This window comes from Folsomia candida, unplaced genomic scaffold, assembly GCF_002217175.1.
Source record: "Folsomia candida strain VU population unplaced genomic scaffold, ASM221717v1 Fcan01_Sc012, whole genome shotgun sequence".
In the NCBI taxonomy this organism is placed as follows: Eukaryota; Metazoa; Arthropoda; class Collembola; order Entomobryomorpha; family Isotomidae; genus Folsomia; species Folsomia candida.
Window position 1 is genome coordinate 883,298 of NW_019091204.1, and position 18,963 is coordinate 902,260.

Sequence of the window (18,963 nt, forward strand, 5' to 3'; positions counted from 1 at the left end):
TTGCTTAATTTGGAGACATTATGGAGTAGTTGTACAAGTCATTTCTTATGTTTAAACATTTGTAACTACAAAATATATTTTAGACTTAATGTATTTAACTTTTGAATTTATGTGTATAGTGCACTTATCTATTTAGTTTTACATATGGTTTGTAATTTATGAAGATAATGAGAACATACTTCGTTCTTAAGTAAATTATTTGTTGTATTTATTGATGAATTGATCATGATAATGTGCAATACTTTTTAATTTTATATCTTAACTCTGTCTGACAAATTTCACTTTAAGAAAGAAAGCTTGCAATAAATTATTTCGAAAGTATGACCTCCGATGCCGATCAAATTATTAATTATTTATATTCTTCTTCAATGAATCATTTTTTACTAATGTTTAATAATTAAGTTCAACAATTATTAAAATACTGATAAAAATTGTGCGTAAAAAGTATTTAACACATTTCAGTTAATGACAAATGTAAATACTTCATATACATAGTAGTTGAAACTCATAATCATACGTCGGACATGATGAAATTTGACTTTTTGCAATTATTGAGCTTCAATCCTCAAACTTTCTGAGAATGATCACGTGTAAGTCATATTCGTCATATTTTTGGATAATTCTCGATTCGGGCTTTTTTCGCTCATTTAATGACCATTGACCAAATTTTAAGATTTTCATACCAAATTACGAAAAACTGAAAGAAAAAAACAGTTTTCACACAATAATTCCTTGTGAGAATTGCAAATTTCGGCTTTGACAGCAGAAAATTTGAAGATGGAGCCGAGCTATCATTACGAGTTTTAAAGGACTTTTTTTTATTAATAAGAACAGTGTACTACACAGGCCAAACATACAAAAATAAAGTTATTTTTGTGAATTCACTCTATTGAAAGACTCATATTCATTTACGATGTAACGGTGAAATTCGTTGAGAGCAATGTAATATCCTATACGGCTACTTTATTATATCCAATATCAAACTCAACTATTTTCAAATTTTGCATTTTTTTTACTAGCCATCCGGGTATTGTCGCCATCCATAGACAAACGGACACCCGAAAGTTCGCGCGGGTATACGGGTAACGGGAACCCGACCTGGGTATTCGGAGAGATGCACCCGCTCAATCGCACCCTTGCACATTTTGCACCCCAACCAATTTGCACCCCTTAAAAACTAGAATACAAGGAAAAAGGTTTTAAAATGTTTATTTATAAGTGCGTCCCATAAAAGGTGGAAAATTACACCACAAGCCAAAAAATTACATGAATGAGTCATAGTTGCTGGATGAATGATTGAGTGGTTAAAAGCTTTGAAATTTTGAAGAGTGGTACATATATGCAAACCAGACCCAAGATTTCCAAGTCAATTAAAAAACTTATAAATACGTCGTATACCGAATTAAGATAAAAGAAGTTAACGATTAAGTAAATACATAATATCAAGTTTATTTTGTTGAAATATGTGAATTTCTGATGATTCATGCATTCACAGCACAACCAGAATTTAGATAGCAATCGTAATAATTTGTTATCAGGCAAAAATTTAGGTTAAGAATACGCCTATTGCTTATATGTATAAATATGTGTAGTATGAAGTTGTAACTTATTGTTCATGTCAAATTATTATGTAATCAGTACGAAATAAACTATTGAACGATTATTAGCTCGCCCTGCGTAGCACGAGAGCTATTGAATTCCTCTTGTCCGTCTGTCTGTCCGTCCGTCTGTCCGTCTGTTAACTAGTTTTTTGCATCAATTGATGCTAATTAAACAGCCCCTTGACCATTATTGGATACGTTAGGCGCACCATTGGTACTAAACAAACCGAATCAAATTTTTTAACAAGTTAATAGCACAGTTGATATCTAACAATCGGGAACACAAAATGATGCGAAATAATTGGGGGAAGGGATGCAAAACGCACCAATAGTGCAGAATATCCGGGAGAAATGATCATACAATTTTGACATAAATTTTTCAAAATTATCGTTGATCGTTGGTAGGTAATTCTGCACCAGTGATGCACAATTTTTGGACTCTTCTCGATGCATAATAATTACTGATCTATTTTGTTTAATTTTTCTGCACCATTGGTGCAACATTGCATAAAAATTATTGATCCACTTTGTTGGATTTTTCTGCACCATTGGTGCATATTTGCAAAAAATTATGTAACTATTTTGTTGCATTTTTCTGCACCTTTGGGGCAAGTTATAACCAAATCATTATTACAGGGTGAGCTACTTCTAACGTTACTACGGTTTATTTTTAACATATTTAAGGCGCGTGATAGCATGCCAAGAGATTGATTGATTGATTAGGTTTTTATTAAGGGTGTCGAAGCATCGCATTTTGTTGCAACTCTCTCTTGACATTTATTCGTATCAGAAATTTTTCACCCGAGAATAGTACACCATGTCAATTTACTTCGTGCGTATTTTTGATAGAGCTATCTGCTCTGGTTATCAATTTTTCCCGGTCGCAGGAGGAATGTATTTCCAAGTTTAATACATGTTTTCTACATGAAATTTAATTGGCTTCAATGGAATAAAAATAAATTTGGAATTCCTTAAAACCACCGAAACATAGTAGTCTATGTGTGTCCATAGTTCTACAATCACTTTTTAAGTTGAGACTATGTATAGTCGAAACCCTGGGTCGTATGTATCTATTAAAAACCTTTTTCATTTTGTTCTAGTTTTTTACAGCTCAGTATCTATTCCCTTTGTTCTAGTCTTTCAGGGGTGCAAATGGGTTCGGGTGCAAAATGTCCAGGGGTGCGAGTGAGCGGGTGCGATTGAGCGGGTGCATTTCTCCGCAATTCTCCAACCCGCTACCCGGGGCAACGCTGAAGCAAATTTTTCGTTCTGGAGTTAAAATTTTGTTATTTCGCTGGCCTTATTTGTGCTTCGCCTAAGAATTAACCAGGATAAGTAAATAGGTAAGTATGTATTATTTCCGAAAAATTATTGATGTTACATATGTATATTCAACCAGTTTGACAGTTATTTTTATAGATTGTTAGGCATATCAAAGTCTTCATCGTCACGTATGTACTTGACTGACGTAACGATTGAATAAAAATTGAAAAAATGTATGCTAGTATTGGAATAAATGGACGAACTATCAACTACTCTAAAATCATTTCGGCGTGTCACTTCAATTTCATTACAACGATACGTTAGCTGGACACCTCAAGTATATTGAAGCCTGTATTGAAAAAAAACGAAGGTAACGAGATTGAGATTCACACAAATGGGTCGACCCACAACTATAATTTCAGAGCACAAAAATTTCACGACGTTCAAAGGGTTTATGACATTTTTACAAAATTACTTCAAAGCCCTACCCCTTGCGCTTTGCGCTGTCTTACATTCGCACTTACACTCATAAAATTGTATCAATGTGCCTAAATTGTATGACAGATGTCTGTCAACACAACCCTACATATTTATGTGGATATTTGAATAACTACATAGCTAACCATTCGACCACGAGTAAAATAAGTGCATGTAGGTATATACATATTTACATCACAGAGTTTTTAAACCTGCTGCCAAATATTTTATAACACATCAATTTTTTTCGAAACTTCAATCGATCTTGTATCTCGAACGATTATCCATTGACGCCATCATTTCTAAATTTTTCTCAATGCGCCGTGGGCGTTATACACCGAGAAAATTATACGCAACCATGACTACCCGTCAAATTACTACACACATCGTCATATTTCTCCTTATCTCTAGAATTTGCCACTCTGAACCCAATCATCATCCAATTCACCTTCCCGAATCCTTTGATCGGTGTACGTTCGCCATTTTAAGTGATTTTCATAACGACGACAGACCATTTCAATCATTCGTAATTCCACAAGTAGGGCCCGCCCCTAAATTTCAGGCAGTTTTGATCGATCACGTGGCAGAAAACGATAAACCATCTAGACTCCCAGGCTTGGTCGGGCTGAGAATTCCATCAAAATTTAGTACTTGCAATGCCCTTGTTTTGTACACGTTTTGGATTTCTAACTCATCGCCAACACTGATCACTGACATTTTAGTCTATAGAGCAGCTCAATCCTCAAACCCACAGTTTGTCATTATCCAGTATAACTCTAATATTTTACCAGATTTTCACCGTATATACGTTTCCTCAGTCTTCCTAATTTTTTTGCCAACATCGAACACCTTTATTTTGCCATGCCTAGCGTGCAAGTACGGCACGGCTCAGGCGATGACAACATTTACCAATGAAATGTCAATTATCGATATTAAGCGACAATGGTTTCTCACCAATAAAAATTTAGCGCAAAATTTCATCAATACAATCTTTTACCGTGGTCATATAAACAACGAAAACCAAGGTTTGGAACAATGTTCTTTGCGAAATAATCCTAAATTTTCAGATTCCAATGCTGACAATTGCGTAGAAATGCAACTTTCTGAAACGTACAACTTCACTGTTTATAAAATTAGTCGTTTCGAAAGAACTCTGAAAACATACGGTTTCATTGTACGCGGACATCCGTCATTATCCGGCTTCAATTTAATACTACGCATATTTATGGCTGGACTTTTGTGGATAATTCATGGCGTAAAAATCGAGCCTTATCATTTCGCTGTTATAACGGATCCGGACGTAATGAGTTTGTCCGCAATATTCATGCCGTTTGATGGAGTAACATGGATTCTGTTAATAGTGGTTTTGACCCTGTTGTCAATTTTGTTGGGTTTAAATCCTACCAAATTGAAAATATCTGTAACGGATACATTAAAAGTTCACTTGTTTTGGGCATCTTCCGTCTTTTTAGAACAATCAGACCCTAAACCATTTCGACAAACTTCATATGAGAACATAATTCCCGTGCTAATACTACTCTGGTTAATAGTGTCCTTCTTTTGTGGCGTGTTTTACAAAGGCGCTTTATATTCCTACGTCACAGCTAGACAGTCACCCTCCGTGCCATTAAATTTGGAAGAAGTTGTTAAAGGAAATCTTGCCATCATGACAAGCACCTCAATCACATCTGGCCAAGGGTTGATATGTGCTCTAGAAATGATAATTCCAGGCCTTCTGGTGACGTACATCGAGAGCTCTTCAACGGATTCGTTTTATTTTCTTTTAACCTCAATTTCCAACGAAATTAAATGCTTGAGAGGTGATGAGTCTGAATTGGCGAAGAACTTCTCACTAGGAGGTAAGGTACAAGTGCACCCTAATTCAACTATACCTTTGCAACCAACCTTCGTCATGTTAAATGGTGCTACCGATCTAGCATCATTTATCCGTTCGATGAAATACTTTTCTAAATCATTTGTGATCAAAAGCCAGGAAGAAACCCCCTTTGTATTCAGGGTCCCATGGATGGTGGCTAGAAATTTCTTCTATGACCTGTTTTCCAACGGATTGGGGGCATTAGTTGAGTCTGGAATTTATCAGAGATGGAGGGAGTTATCCGATATTGGGGTACAATTGGTAGCATTATCTCGAACCGATGGTGTTAAAAATGTTAACCATTATGCCAGATTAATGTTGTCTGTTGATCAGCACGATACAAACTTAAGCGAAGCACAGCAAGTGACCATGGCCCTTATGAAGATGCCTTTTGCGTTCTGTGGTATTTTTTATGTTCTTTCAATTTTGGTATTTTTCTCAGAAGCAGTTGAAGTCTGGAGAGTTAAGAATTTAAGAGTTTGGAGGTGGGGATCAAGAAGTAAGGTTATTAGTTTACGGGATTCCTCTTCAGTGGGTTTATTTCCTTGGTTAAGTTAAGGAAAGCTGATTTTAGTGGAATTTAGCAGGATAATTTGTTTAAATTATTGGAAGAATGTGGAATGTACAACTTTAAATACCTTTTGATAGATTAACCGATTTATTATTTAAAAACCCTCCCAGGCCGTTGGGCAACAGACTAGATGCTCCAGTTTTAATTTAATAAAACAATCCAATATATATTTACTTTATCTCGTTATTTTTAAACTCTCAAACTGCGTCCAAAAATCTCAAAAGTATATACGTACAATTTCCTTGTCGCCGATTTTTAATATCGCAGATAGGTCAAAGGTCACGATTATTTTCCTGAGCAAACTTGAGGCGTCGAAAAAAAACTTCGTGGATAATTTTCTTGAACTTTGCAATGGTTTTACTGGATGCGGCATGCGTTTTGAAGAATAATGAGTTTTGGTTGGACCGTGTACGATGTTTTTGACGCCCAAAGGAATTTTTCGCCAAGGACAGGTTTGAGGTTTAAAAATAGCCACCAAGGCGAGAATTCGAAAGCTGAAATATACGTTTGAATATTCAGACTGTCTATATGGTATGGCTATGATGATGGCCAAAAATTCGCATTTTTCTCCCTTAAGAACAAAAAAAGAATTTTTGGCCACTTATACCATCTTAACTTTGTTTAAACTGAGCATTATGAAAATCCCGAAACATGTGTTCAATTATTTACCTAACGCTACATAATTATCGAAGTTTCATCAAAATGGGGACGAGACCGCTGGCGTCATCGCATTGTAAGTACGTATAGTTTATACGGACAGGAAGTACAAGATATTAGCTGTAGTTAACATTTTTATGAATACACGTAAGTATGTATGTAAATGCATACATATGTACCTACAAACACACACACATATTTACTCCTAACTTAAATTTGCATTTGCTGTATGTTTTATTCTGTTGGTTATCAATTATTTAAGTATTAAACATCCAGAATTAAATATGTCTAAATCTATACGTATGTACATATGTAGTTATTTAGGACAGACAGAAAAAATGTGCTTAAAATTATGAATCAAATGGTATTTCAACGAAATACTGTGGATCCTGAGTAAAAGTGAAACAGGACTAAATTTATGCACCTCAATTCCTACATAAAATTTGAATATCGTCATATTTCTTTGCGCTTTGTGCTGCTGAGCGAAATATGTATGTACATATGTACGTACATAGGTATATATATGTAAATATGTACATCTGTACATATGTATGTACATGCACGTCAGTAAATATACCTGAAAATATATAATTTTCACGCGTGGACTTGAAAAATATGTATGACGACACCGCATTTGAAAATTGGCTTAATTTGAGATTTCCTTCTTTAGAACTCAACAAATTATTTATGATTTATCCGTCCTAGGACCTTCTTGCACGCTGTAGTACAAATCTGTGGATCTGGCCATTGCAATGGCCAGATCCAGAGATTTAAACATTTGCAATGCATTGCAAATTTTTAAATCTGTAGATCTGGACAATCCAAACATTGACAATTTTTTGATAGAGTACATACATTTCAGGTTTACGAAGCCTTCATAAAAAATGAAACTCATCGAAAATTTACTACATATGTAAGAAACTAACCCCCATTCTAAATATTAGTCATTATTACTCATTACAAATTATTCGTCCAGAATTTAAAAATAAATTACCACAGCAGAAAAATGATTAGAAATGTGTTCATTTTTTACAATTTTTGTCATGACTCATACTTGTGATGTCTAAAACATTAAATTTTCACTCTCCTCTGGTAATGACATATTCCCATATTCACTTATCTATGTGTTTAAGAAAGGTTGAACTGTGGATTATTTTTTCGTTGGATACAGTGACTTTGACCCTGTCCTCATTTAAGTTTAAAGCATGACCAAACTCAATAAAATTTAGGATTAAGAAGACCATGATTAATATCTATATACATATGTTCATAAGTATTTATTTAGGAAGCATTTCCTACTTAATAATCTATTTTCATAATCTTATCCACACAACAATACTCAACTGCGTGGCTTAAATATGTATTCAGCGTAGATTAGAAATATCGTCTGGCAACGTGCATATATTACGTCATCAAAAAGGTGGTTAAGTGGTTTTTTGTATCGCATTTTATGCCCGTGTTAAATTTAAAATAAGCACCATTGAAGAAGAATGGGTTAAAAATCGGTGTTTTTCTGATGACGTTATACATGCACATTACATATTTCACTCTGATGGGAAACAGTTCCAGCCGTGCAAAGGTCTTCTTCATTCCAGTATCGCAATCTAATCCGTCCCTGATGACTCATAAGTAAGTATGCATGACGAAAATCTTATCCACCCAAGCTATTTAGATCAGACGCGTCTCATTCGTCACCGAGTGAGCATGGTGACTGCTACTGGTTCCTGAATTATTTCATAAAGTGTGAAAAATAATTAATAACTTGTACGAAAACATTTCAGGGTGAGTATAACTATTTCAAAATATTTTGCAATTTTTACTTGACTCATTCAAAGTCAACTAATCGACCAATTGATCCTTAGTAGATACTAAATTCCCTGACTTAATTTCCTTCATAGACCTACATACATTTGAAATTAAAGGATGGAGCTAAATATGTAAATTGAAATTAATTTGAAGCTCTTCAAATTAATTTTACATACATACATACATAGATTACAGGTTACGTTATGTAATTTTGGCCGAATTCTTGTCTTAATTAGCGTAATTTTGGTCTGAAAATTTCACTCATTTCTTGGGAGTGAATTGCAATATGGATAATTTTAAATTCTTTTATTTTGTGTGCAATGATATTTCTTTCGTTTCTGATTATGTAATGCTGTCAGTATTGAATTGGATAAAAAATAATGTTTGTTCTGGCAGGTTTATATACGGAACAATGGCTACCTCAAAATTGGGCCACCATGGACTTTGCAGTCATACCGAGTTCCATAATTTCCAGGTAATTATGTGATATCGGAATGAATTAATTCCAGTAAAATTTAGAAAGTTAAATAATTTGAACTGATTAAAGTTTCACGCACGGGTGAGTTTTGTAAGAATTTAGACTTCAAAACGTGTGCATACCAAATTCGTATTTCGCATTTCCATGTATTTTACATTCTCCTCTAAATTTGCATTTATTCTGCAAGTCACTCATTTTCAAACAAATTGTTTTAATATTTTGGATTTTGGTTGTATTAGTTATGAAATTTTTTATATGCAATGCATATAAAAAATTTCAGGGTTCGGAAAAACCCAGGGTTTTAATCAAAAATAATAAAACCCATGGGTTTTAATGGGTTTTACCATGTTAATTGGGTTTTATTTGGGTTTTAATGGGTTTTATTGGGTTTTATTGGGTTTTATTGGGTTTTAAGTAATAATTTAACAAAAATAATTCGGAAGTTGTATCTATTCGGAAATTATTTTTGTTTTATAACACTTGAAATATGTGATGCTAAAGGATGGAGTCAATTGTTGATTTGTTCCGAATTTCATATATTAGAATAGTAATGAAATAAACTGCTTTAGAATGAATTGAGATAACGTCTTCTAACGTATAGGAGATGTATTTAACTTTTAGAATATAGTTTTAAGGTAAAACTCGATTAAAACCCAATAAAACCCATTAAAACCCAAATAAAACCCACCTAACATGGTAAAACCCAGTGGGTTTTATTCATTTACAACCCATTAAAACCCAATAAAACCCAATAAAACCCAACCCATTAAAACCCAGGTCGGAATACCCTGATATGCATACATATGTGCACATGTCATAAAGTCCTTGCACATGGGAACATTTAGTTAAATGTTGAATGGGAATTTCAAAATTTCGAGTACTACTATTTTAATCGTAACTTAAAATGTATCAATTATTAATAAATAAATACGCGTGTATTAAAATTATACTTATGATTATGTACATAACTCTATTTAACTTGTAAAATTAAACATTTCCAGAAAAGTAATGATACTTTTATTTCAGGGACTGACTTCTCCAATCAAACTAGGGATAATTTGCATCCGGAAATCTACTGTCATATCCACTTGCCACTCCACACTGGACCTGTCGCCAGATATTTAGGATGGTCGACTTTTAGGTAAGAATGTACATAAATTAATCGTATAACGTATCTACATATTTATAAGAATTATTTCATAATTATACATATTTCTTAATTTCGATTTTTAAGTAAAAATTCTCCATTATTTAGAATTTCCTAAATGGTCTCCCCTCGTCCCCATGTGGAAGAGAACTCAAAGCAGAACTCTAAAAAATTGAGTGTTGTCGGAGGATCATCATCATGCGGGGAACAAGCTAAGACGTTTTGCGTGTTTTTTTACCCTGATAAATAGTCAATAGATCGAAATTTGCTGTACTAGTATTTATTTAGTGTACATATTTAGTCTAGTATTTAATTGATTAATTAATTTAAAATTAGTTTATTAAGTCGCAGCGCTTAACAGTTCACAGTACACAACTTAATTCAAATTCAAAGTGACAAAGCAAATTTTAAAAAATGCACATTATATTTAGCGAGTTTTTCTGCGTCAGGCAGCATTATGCAGTTTGCAATGCTTACATACATAATTAAATATCTTATTCCAGTTTAGTAGAAGGCAGAATAGTGTCGGTTAGCTTTAGGCGTGAGGGAACGTCCATATATTACCTTGGTGGTTTAGGTCTCCCTATCTTTCCCAGGCTAAAATTCCCTATCCCTTAATATATGTATGTATGTACACGTCGGGTGGGTTGGTGTCAAACTCTAGAATTTTTGATGACATAATATATGGATGGCCCCTGGGTGATTTACACTTACAAATGTGTATTCAAGTTTTTTAACGCAGAATAGGCAAATTTGTGCAAAAATTGATTTAACATTTTCCCCGCAACTTTCCCAAGGATTACCTGCAAATCTCAGATCTTCCGTCACACCGCCACAAGAATAAGCTTTCCCAAGGTATTTATTAGCGGGTTACAAATAAATTGGCAGGATCTGCATATCTTGGTATAGGCTTATTTTTTTAATTTTTTGTAAATGTATTTCAAAAAATTAACTTTAAATGAAAAATTTAAAATTCGCACGGAATGTCTGCCTCTTTAAGCAGCGAAGTTTTTATTTCACTCAGGACAAGTTTATCTTAAGTGGGAAAAGATAAATTGAGGTGCAAAATAGACATACTTCGCTTTTAGTTGATAAGTTGCTTCCGATCTTGAACTAAAACTGCATCAAAACTAGCATTTCCAAGATATTAACGGGTCAGTTTTATGTAAATAGTTGTTTACTCGGACATATGTTTAATTTAGTTATGTTTTTGTGGCAATGTATTTAACAAAATTAATGTCTACACAAATTTCAATAATTTCAACAATTATAAACGGTTATAGGTTTCAATCGTTATCTCTAAAATATGGTGCTATTCGCAAGGCCCGTTCATTCCACGATATCATTCCAAGATTCCTCCACTACACCGCTATTAAAGTAAATCGATAATGGTAAATGGCATCGATAAAGGTAAATATCGCGACAGCCATGGAAAATATAAGACAGATTAAATTAATTTTGCTAAAGGTACTAAAGTATTTGGCAAAATAGTTGGTACTGAATAGTAGTTTGGGCAATTGTGATTGAATTACCAAAGCAATAAACATATAACTGGTTTTCATATTGTTATGTATATATGATTACACATAAATAAGTGGTACACAGTGAGAGGAGACAGAGGAGAGTATTTATTAGTAGAGAGTTAAAGCTGGAGTGAGTACAGATTCATAACTAATTACATATACATAACTACGTAGGCATACATATACCTAACACTACCCTCTCACGAAAAAATTTTTCTCCTGAAAAATAGTCTGAAAGGTGTGTAGGTCTGCAAACTAACAATTTGAATTAGAAATTTTGGTGGTTTGAGAAATACATAGGTAAAATTCATGGAAAAACGAAATATGAAATGACTCCGGAAAACAAACATGAACGAATATTTTGCATGAATAACATTGAACAATTTAATACACATAACTAATGAGGTCGTAATTATGACGGGCTGGAACTTGAGAAGATGGTATGGCTCGCAATCGGTGGTAGAATTGTATCATCTCAGGCGTGGTGGTGGCTGACTTATATAAAACTTGCAGATTTGGACAAAACGATGAACAAAGAGAAATAAATTATTGTGGTCTTGGTATGTGGTCCATCGGGATATCGGAGATACATAAATACGCAGACTGGTGAGGGTTTTGTGTGGGTGACCCATAACCGGACAACTCGAAGACGCAGGGTTTTGTGTGGGTGACCCATAACCGCAACTCTTGAAATAAGGGAACTATATACAATTTGGACTTTAAAGTTACAAGTGGAATACGCACACTTGTGTGAGACTTGAGACGCTGACCCGTAACCATACAACTTGAAGACTCAGGGTTTTATGTGGGTGACCCATAAACGCAACTCTTTAAATCAGGGAACTATATACAATGTGGACTTTCGTAGCGAAGTTACAAGTGGAATACGCACACTTGTGAGAGATTTGAGACGCTGACCCGTAACCGTACAACTCGAAGACTCAGGGTTTTATGTGGGTGACCCATAACCGTGACTGGTTAAAAAAGGGGAACTATATACAATCTGGATTTCCATACTTAACCATGCAAATATTATGTAGACGTTGCTCATTACAAACATTAATCTCGGCGTTAGATTTCATTCCGAGCCTGGGAAAGTAGTGACAACGCAAATCGAGCATCAAAGTTCAGCAGAATTTTGAGACAGAATGAATCAGATTACGTTTTTGCAACAAAAAAGTGAATAAAGAATGGGGGCGGTTTTCGAGACGAAATGCATGAAAATGATTTTTTTCTGCAAATATTTTGCAGAAATTTTCAGAAATTTTGACAGAATTGTGATGATAATTTTGCAAAAATTAAACGGATTTTTTTACAATTTTTTTACGATTTTTTAACAATTTTGAAGGACAATTTTGCATATATTTTTTGACGTGTTTAAAACAAATAACGGAATTTTGAATTTTGCATATTTGGTCGAATTATGAAATGTAAATTTTGGACTGGAGATTTGGAAATTTGAAGAATGGAGGCAGATTTTCAGGGTGGTTTAGAACCAATTTACAGACCCGATAGCATCCGGGAGGATAATCCAATTTACAGACCAGATGAAAATTCACAAAAAAGACGAAAGTTTCATAGGGAAGTCACACATTTTGCACAAGATTTTGGGAACAGAAATTTGGGAAGTTTCCCTATCGGAAGCAAAATGACAAGCTCTAAGGGGCGGTGGTCAAGCTGCTTAGTCGTCGTCGTCGCAAATTTGGTAGGTAATATGTCTGACGAAGAATTTTGAAAATTTTAAAATCCATTGTGAGTGGGAGGAGCGAAAGAAAGTACTCGACGGTCCACCAATGTTATGTATATATGATTATACATAAATAAGTGGTACACAGTGAGAGGAGACAGAGGAGAGTATTTATTAGTAGAGAGTTAAAGCTGGAGTGAGTACAGATTCATAACTAATTACATATACATAACTACGTAGGCATACATATTCCTAACAATATGTTTTAGTACGGATGTAATTCTTTCTGATTATCCCGCGAACGTTTCGCTTTGCAAAATTAGGTTTCGTATGTAGTTCCCTGGTTATTCGCCAATTGATCTGCGCATTTGATATGTGCAACGACGACATCACCATGCCAGATTAGTAACTTGCGGACAGTTTGGGAAAATTTGAGACTAATTTGGCATAAGTAGTAGACAAAAATTAATTTGATCGTTTTACAACGAATTTTGTATATCAAAATCTTTCTATTTTACATGAGTTTTTCAATCCTTTTAATTTTTGACAATTTTGCAATCCCGCTTTGTCCTTGGTTAGGTTCCATCACCTTTACTTTGAATATATTATCTTCATATTTGGCTGCTCGAAATTAAACTAGATAAATATATAGATAGACTATTTCGGTCTTTTGAAAAAAATGGGAAATTGTTGACGATTAAAAAGACGTTTCTCCCATAAAAAGTGTCGTTTAGGCTATGCGGCATTTAAGCTCAAGTGATTCCTAAAATCCAAATTTGACTTAAAATGCACACGGAATTTCTGCCTCCTCTTTCCACACATCGTTTCTCGTTCCACTCGGGATAAGAAATTTAATAGGTAAGAACATAGATCGGAGTACTCCGGGCTTGGAGTACGCAGCCTTTTCTGGAGGCCGGAGTACACGTGGCCAGCCGGAGGCTGGAGTACGCAAAATATCCGATCTATGGGTAAGAAAGGATAAAGTGAATTGAGATAAACGAAATTTTAACGGGTCAGTTATCAATAGACCGGATCTGCCCACCCTGACATTTTTATTTTAGTTATTTTTTTGTAATGGTATTTCAAAAAATTAACATGTACAAAAATTTAATAATTTGAATTCGCCCAAGAATTGGGGAAGGTCGACAATCTTAATCGGTTTGAAGTTTCAATTTTATCTGTGAAGTAAGGTGTTACGCGTTACGCGTTGTAAACATGATCTCTGTAGGGACATTTTCGGAAATCTAAACAAAGTCCGGCAATACACCACGGTACGGTTAAAGCCATTAATAAAGTCTATAATTGTTTAGCATCAAGAATGGTGTATGTCGCGAAACCCACGCAAATGAGAGAAGGTACAATTGCGATTGCAATTGATTGGTATGCGGCATTTTGTTAGTCAATAACAAAGGTATATCGTGCATGATTGTCCACAACTTTTTTCATCCATTTCCTATTTTAAAAAATATTTTTATGATATTATCTTTCACTAAGGTCAGAGGTTTAAACTAGATAACTATCTTTCCCATACTTGGGGACAAGGAACAGATGTCATCTTTCGTAAAATTTTGACTGAAAAGTTCAGCCCGTTTTCCATAGCTCTTCAATATTTCCGCGCGTTCATTTCTTAAGGGAACCTTCTCAGTATTCTAGATACTGACCACGAGTATTTAAGATTCAAATATCTTAAACGAGTAGCTTAGCGTGCATTTGTCAGTAGCACTGTTATTAGCCGATTGGTAAATCTCAACCTGCCTCCATTACGAGAAGGTAATCCTGTTAAAAAAGCAGACAACTTCCAACCTAGTTTTCTTTAGCTGATGCTTACTTTCATAATTTCTTAATAGATTTATTGAATGTCCGTAAATTTACAAAAGTGGGAAAGAACGACGTACAAATTTATCACAGTATCAGTGCAAAAATTGAAATAGATATGATAATAAAGTCCGAAATTCTCATAAGTTGCATTTTACTGTATGAGCTGCATATTGACATATTGTAATAAAATCGGAATGCATGTTTAGGTTCCCGATATTCGCAGTTTTCAATGTAAGGTTTGGACTGTGCAGCCCAAATAAGTTCGTCGCAGCCGAGAACGTGGTCAGCAGAGGAGGATTCCTTTCTGAACTCTACCTGAACTTTTTTTAAATGTTAACATGAACTACAGAAAGTATTTATGGTCATGACCATCTAAACAATACCTGGCGTGACAGTCTCTCTGCTAGGGCTGAATTATATGTACACGCCGGGGGACGGGAGACCCCACACCAGCTCACTTTCTCAGCACAGGTTCCACAAGTAATATGTCCAAAAGCTGAATTTGATATTGGAGAGACAAGCAAAGCCTATTAGCAAATTATGCACTTTAGGTCAGTCTATTTCTACTTCAGTCTATTACTTCGGTCTACTTCAGTCTATCGCCATATTAAACGAAAATCATGTCGTAATTAAAAACGCCATTTAGTTAAAATTTGAAATTAATCGGTTTAAACAAGGGTTACCATGTCCGTTATTTCACTTAAAGCAAGCAAGATTTTCTGACCAATGTATTGAAAAAGTTCGAAATTTCAAAAAAAGTCGAGATTACTATTGGATATTACAGAGCAATTATCTGGGATCACAAAAATGTAAATAATCCTACTCTGACCAAAACTCCATTTTGGGTGATGATTTTAGTGGGACAACTATGTGGGTTTTGGCGTCTTTGGGGGTGTGGCGGGCGTAAATGGGCCCATGGAGTTTAACCCTCCTTGCCTGTATAGAATGGGGACAATATGACTTGGGTCAACATGGTGTTGGGTCAATATTGCATCGGGTCAATTTGTCTCTGGGTCAATTTCGCGCATAGCTAATCTACGTATGTGCTTCGCTGGTTAGGATTCTGGCTACTGTGATTTCTTCAAACATAGATAAAAGCCATACTTCATCTCAACATGTGAAAAAACTACAGTTTCGGTCTTTTCACCTGACTTAGGATCAGCATATAAAAATAAGCCCACCTTAACGCTTTCGCCCTTTTTAGATAAATAATGATAAAACGATAATTAGATAAATAATCTTATTATAAATACTTAAAATCGACAAAATATAGATATATAGGTATATATAGGTATTACATACTCGTCATCCATGTGAGTTTGAACTGTGGCTAAATACGGAGCAATGTTAAAAACGGTGGTTCCTTATGGAGATAGATTTAGCCATGGTTCAAACTCAAATGGATGAAGAGTATGTTCACACGTCTAGTTTTTGAAATCAGGTAACAAATTCAAAAAGCTGCATCCCCCCGAAAAACTCTGAATTTAGCTGAAAATATATTCAGCATAATTCCACCACATGCGAAAATTCATTTGGCAAAATACTACCGCCTTGTTAGGTGCTTAAATCTTTAAGTACTAAGGTTTTTAATATGGGTGACGGGTAGGTTCCTGAAAAATTATTAGGCATTAATTATAAGTGTAATTATTCGTATGACTGTTTGATTTTTGAAAGAAGTCAAGTTTAATTTTATTCTCTTGGACAATGGTAATTTTATTCCCTTCTCTGCACGTGATCGGGCCTTAATCTAATTATGGAGGGCTCCCAACGTATGCTCACAGATTTAGACCAAACTGGCGTCAATCGATCACAAATATAATTAGCATGAAATTTGCAAATGGCACTATCTGCCAATGCTCAAGTTTAGCGGAGATATTTGCATCCCAAGAGAAGAAAATGCGCCCAAAGGTTGACAAATTTTCACTTTCTAAAATTGCTGCGCGTTTTGTCCTCTTCGGATGCAAATATCTCCGCTAAACTTGAGCATTGGCAGATAGTGCCATTTGCAAATTTCATACTAATTAAATTTGTGATCGATTGACGCCAGTTTGGTCTAAATCAGTGAGAATACGTTGGGAGACCTTAATTGTAAGTTTATATGCACATAAATTTGAACTGGAATTTGTGACTTTGTGAGTACACAAATGATTATAAGTACCTATCTGCATTGGTCGCCTGCATAATGCATTTTCTGCTCGCAATATTAAATGTTGTGAATGTGTATAAAGCCAAAATCATTTGACATTACCCGTAATGAAAAAAGCAATCCCTTAAAAAACAGTTCCTTTTCTTTAATATTAAGAGATCCAGTCAAATGGAGATAGTAATTCTTGCAAACCCCTTGTAAGACAAGGAATGCACGAATTATGTTTCAACCAAGTTTCAATAGTTTTATTGATCAGCCCCTCAACGATGCCATTGCATCAATAATCATTTATGGTAGAAATGGGAAACAAAGAATTTAGACACTGACCTTAGAAATTCAGCAATTATATGAAGGACCGGTTTCAAACCGTTGAATAAAGCTTCGTTAAGACTAAGGATTCATTCGCGACTAGACTGCTCCGATTTTCCGCTTGTTGCTAGTGAGGCATCCAGTTTCGCCTGTGATGAGAGTGTCAGACTTTGCAAGTTCTACCTTCTACAATTTAAAATTTATTTTAGAGCATATTTCAATTTTTTACGCAATTTTTATGAAAACTGCGGTATGTGCACAATCTGCTGTTCACCAGTTTCGAGTGGCAACAAAACCCAACTACTTTTTATAACTAGAAAATCTAATTAATTTATTTTTTTGTATTTAAATTCACCCTTTTAAAATTTCACTCCATTAACACTATTCAGTCGTTATACCCAAATTATATTATAATTAAAAACGCAATTTAGTCATAAGTTAAAATTAATCGAATCTTTCATGCACGTTACTTTTTCTTGAAGTAGGTAACATTTTTTGCTAAACTGGATTATTGGATATCCATTACTTTTACTTCATTTTTACCTCAATTTTTGCTTCATTATTCAAAGAAAAACTGCATAAAAGCTGTATATTGTGCATTTGGATTTGGATTTGTGTAAAGCCGGGTTAATAGTCATCTATTGCATATTTTGGCTTGTAGTTTAACATTGGGCCGTTTCGTATGCATTTCTGATCCAGAAAAGGGGTCTAATTAAAAAATACAAATGTGAGCTTCATTAGAAAATGATTCGTTATGTTTAGCAATGATTCTATCTGTTGAAAATGGTGAGTTATCATTTACATACATATGTATATACATATGTATATACATATGTATGTATACATACATACGTTTACCAACGTTAACTTTACCAGAGGTTTTGTATTTATCTGTGTACTTACTTATCTTTATATGCCAAATGTCTGAAATACAAACTGATCATAGCATCAGTGAACTAATTAATCTAGACAAAATTAAGATTAGAATATGTACGTGCATTGCATAGTATTAATTGCATATGGCAAACTACTTACAAAATTGCTGGGAAACATTTCATAACAACTCAACCTAACTTTCTAAGTTTTATACCCTTTAGGGTCATTATTTACCGCAAAATAGAATTTCCTTGCTTAATCTAGGACTGAAGTTTTAGAGTTTCTCCATGTTCTTTGCATGCTTGAAGGTATATGTCGTAAACCCCTTTACATATATGGTGGCATCCGCTTGATCAAAAGTTAATTTAATCCGACGCATACATACATATATAGTTTTTTAACTGACCAAAGAAAGATCAAGACAGGATCTGCAAGCCATGACGCATGTTTAGTTTTGTTATTTTTTGTAAATGTGTTTCAAAATATTAACTAGTACAAAAATTTATATAATATATAGGTATTAACGCAAAAGTTCATCAAAGGGTTCAACAATCATAAAGGGTTTTTTATCCTTATTCGTGAGGAGAGGTATTATCTAATGCGGGCAATGCATCGTCTTTGGTAACTGGAACAAGGTTTCTCCAATTCCGACTACGGTTAATGCCGTTAAGCAATTCTTTTATTGATTATTACGGTGTCCACGTATGTAATATATGGTCAAAGCTCAG

The 18,963-nt window shown here is 34.5% G+C and overlaps 1 long non-coding RNA gene across 1 annotated transcript; it reads left to right on the forward strand.

Annotated features, from left to right (window-relative positions):
* The first annotated feature begins 8,663 nt into the window (after positions 1–8,663).
* Positions 8,664–11,386, forward strand: LOC118437189. The gene is made up of 3 exons (XR_004835931.1): positions 8,664–8,726; positions 9,756–9,870; positions 9,985–11,386. It is a non-coding gene; the product is annotated as an uncharacterized LOC118437189 (long non-coding RNA).
* The last annotated feature ends 7,577 nt before the right edge of the window (positions 11,387–18,963 follow it).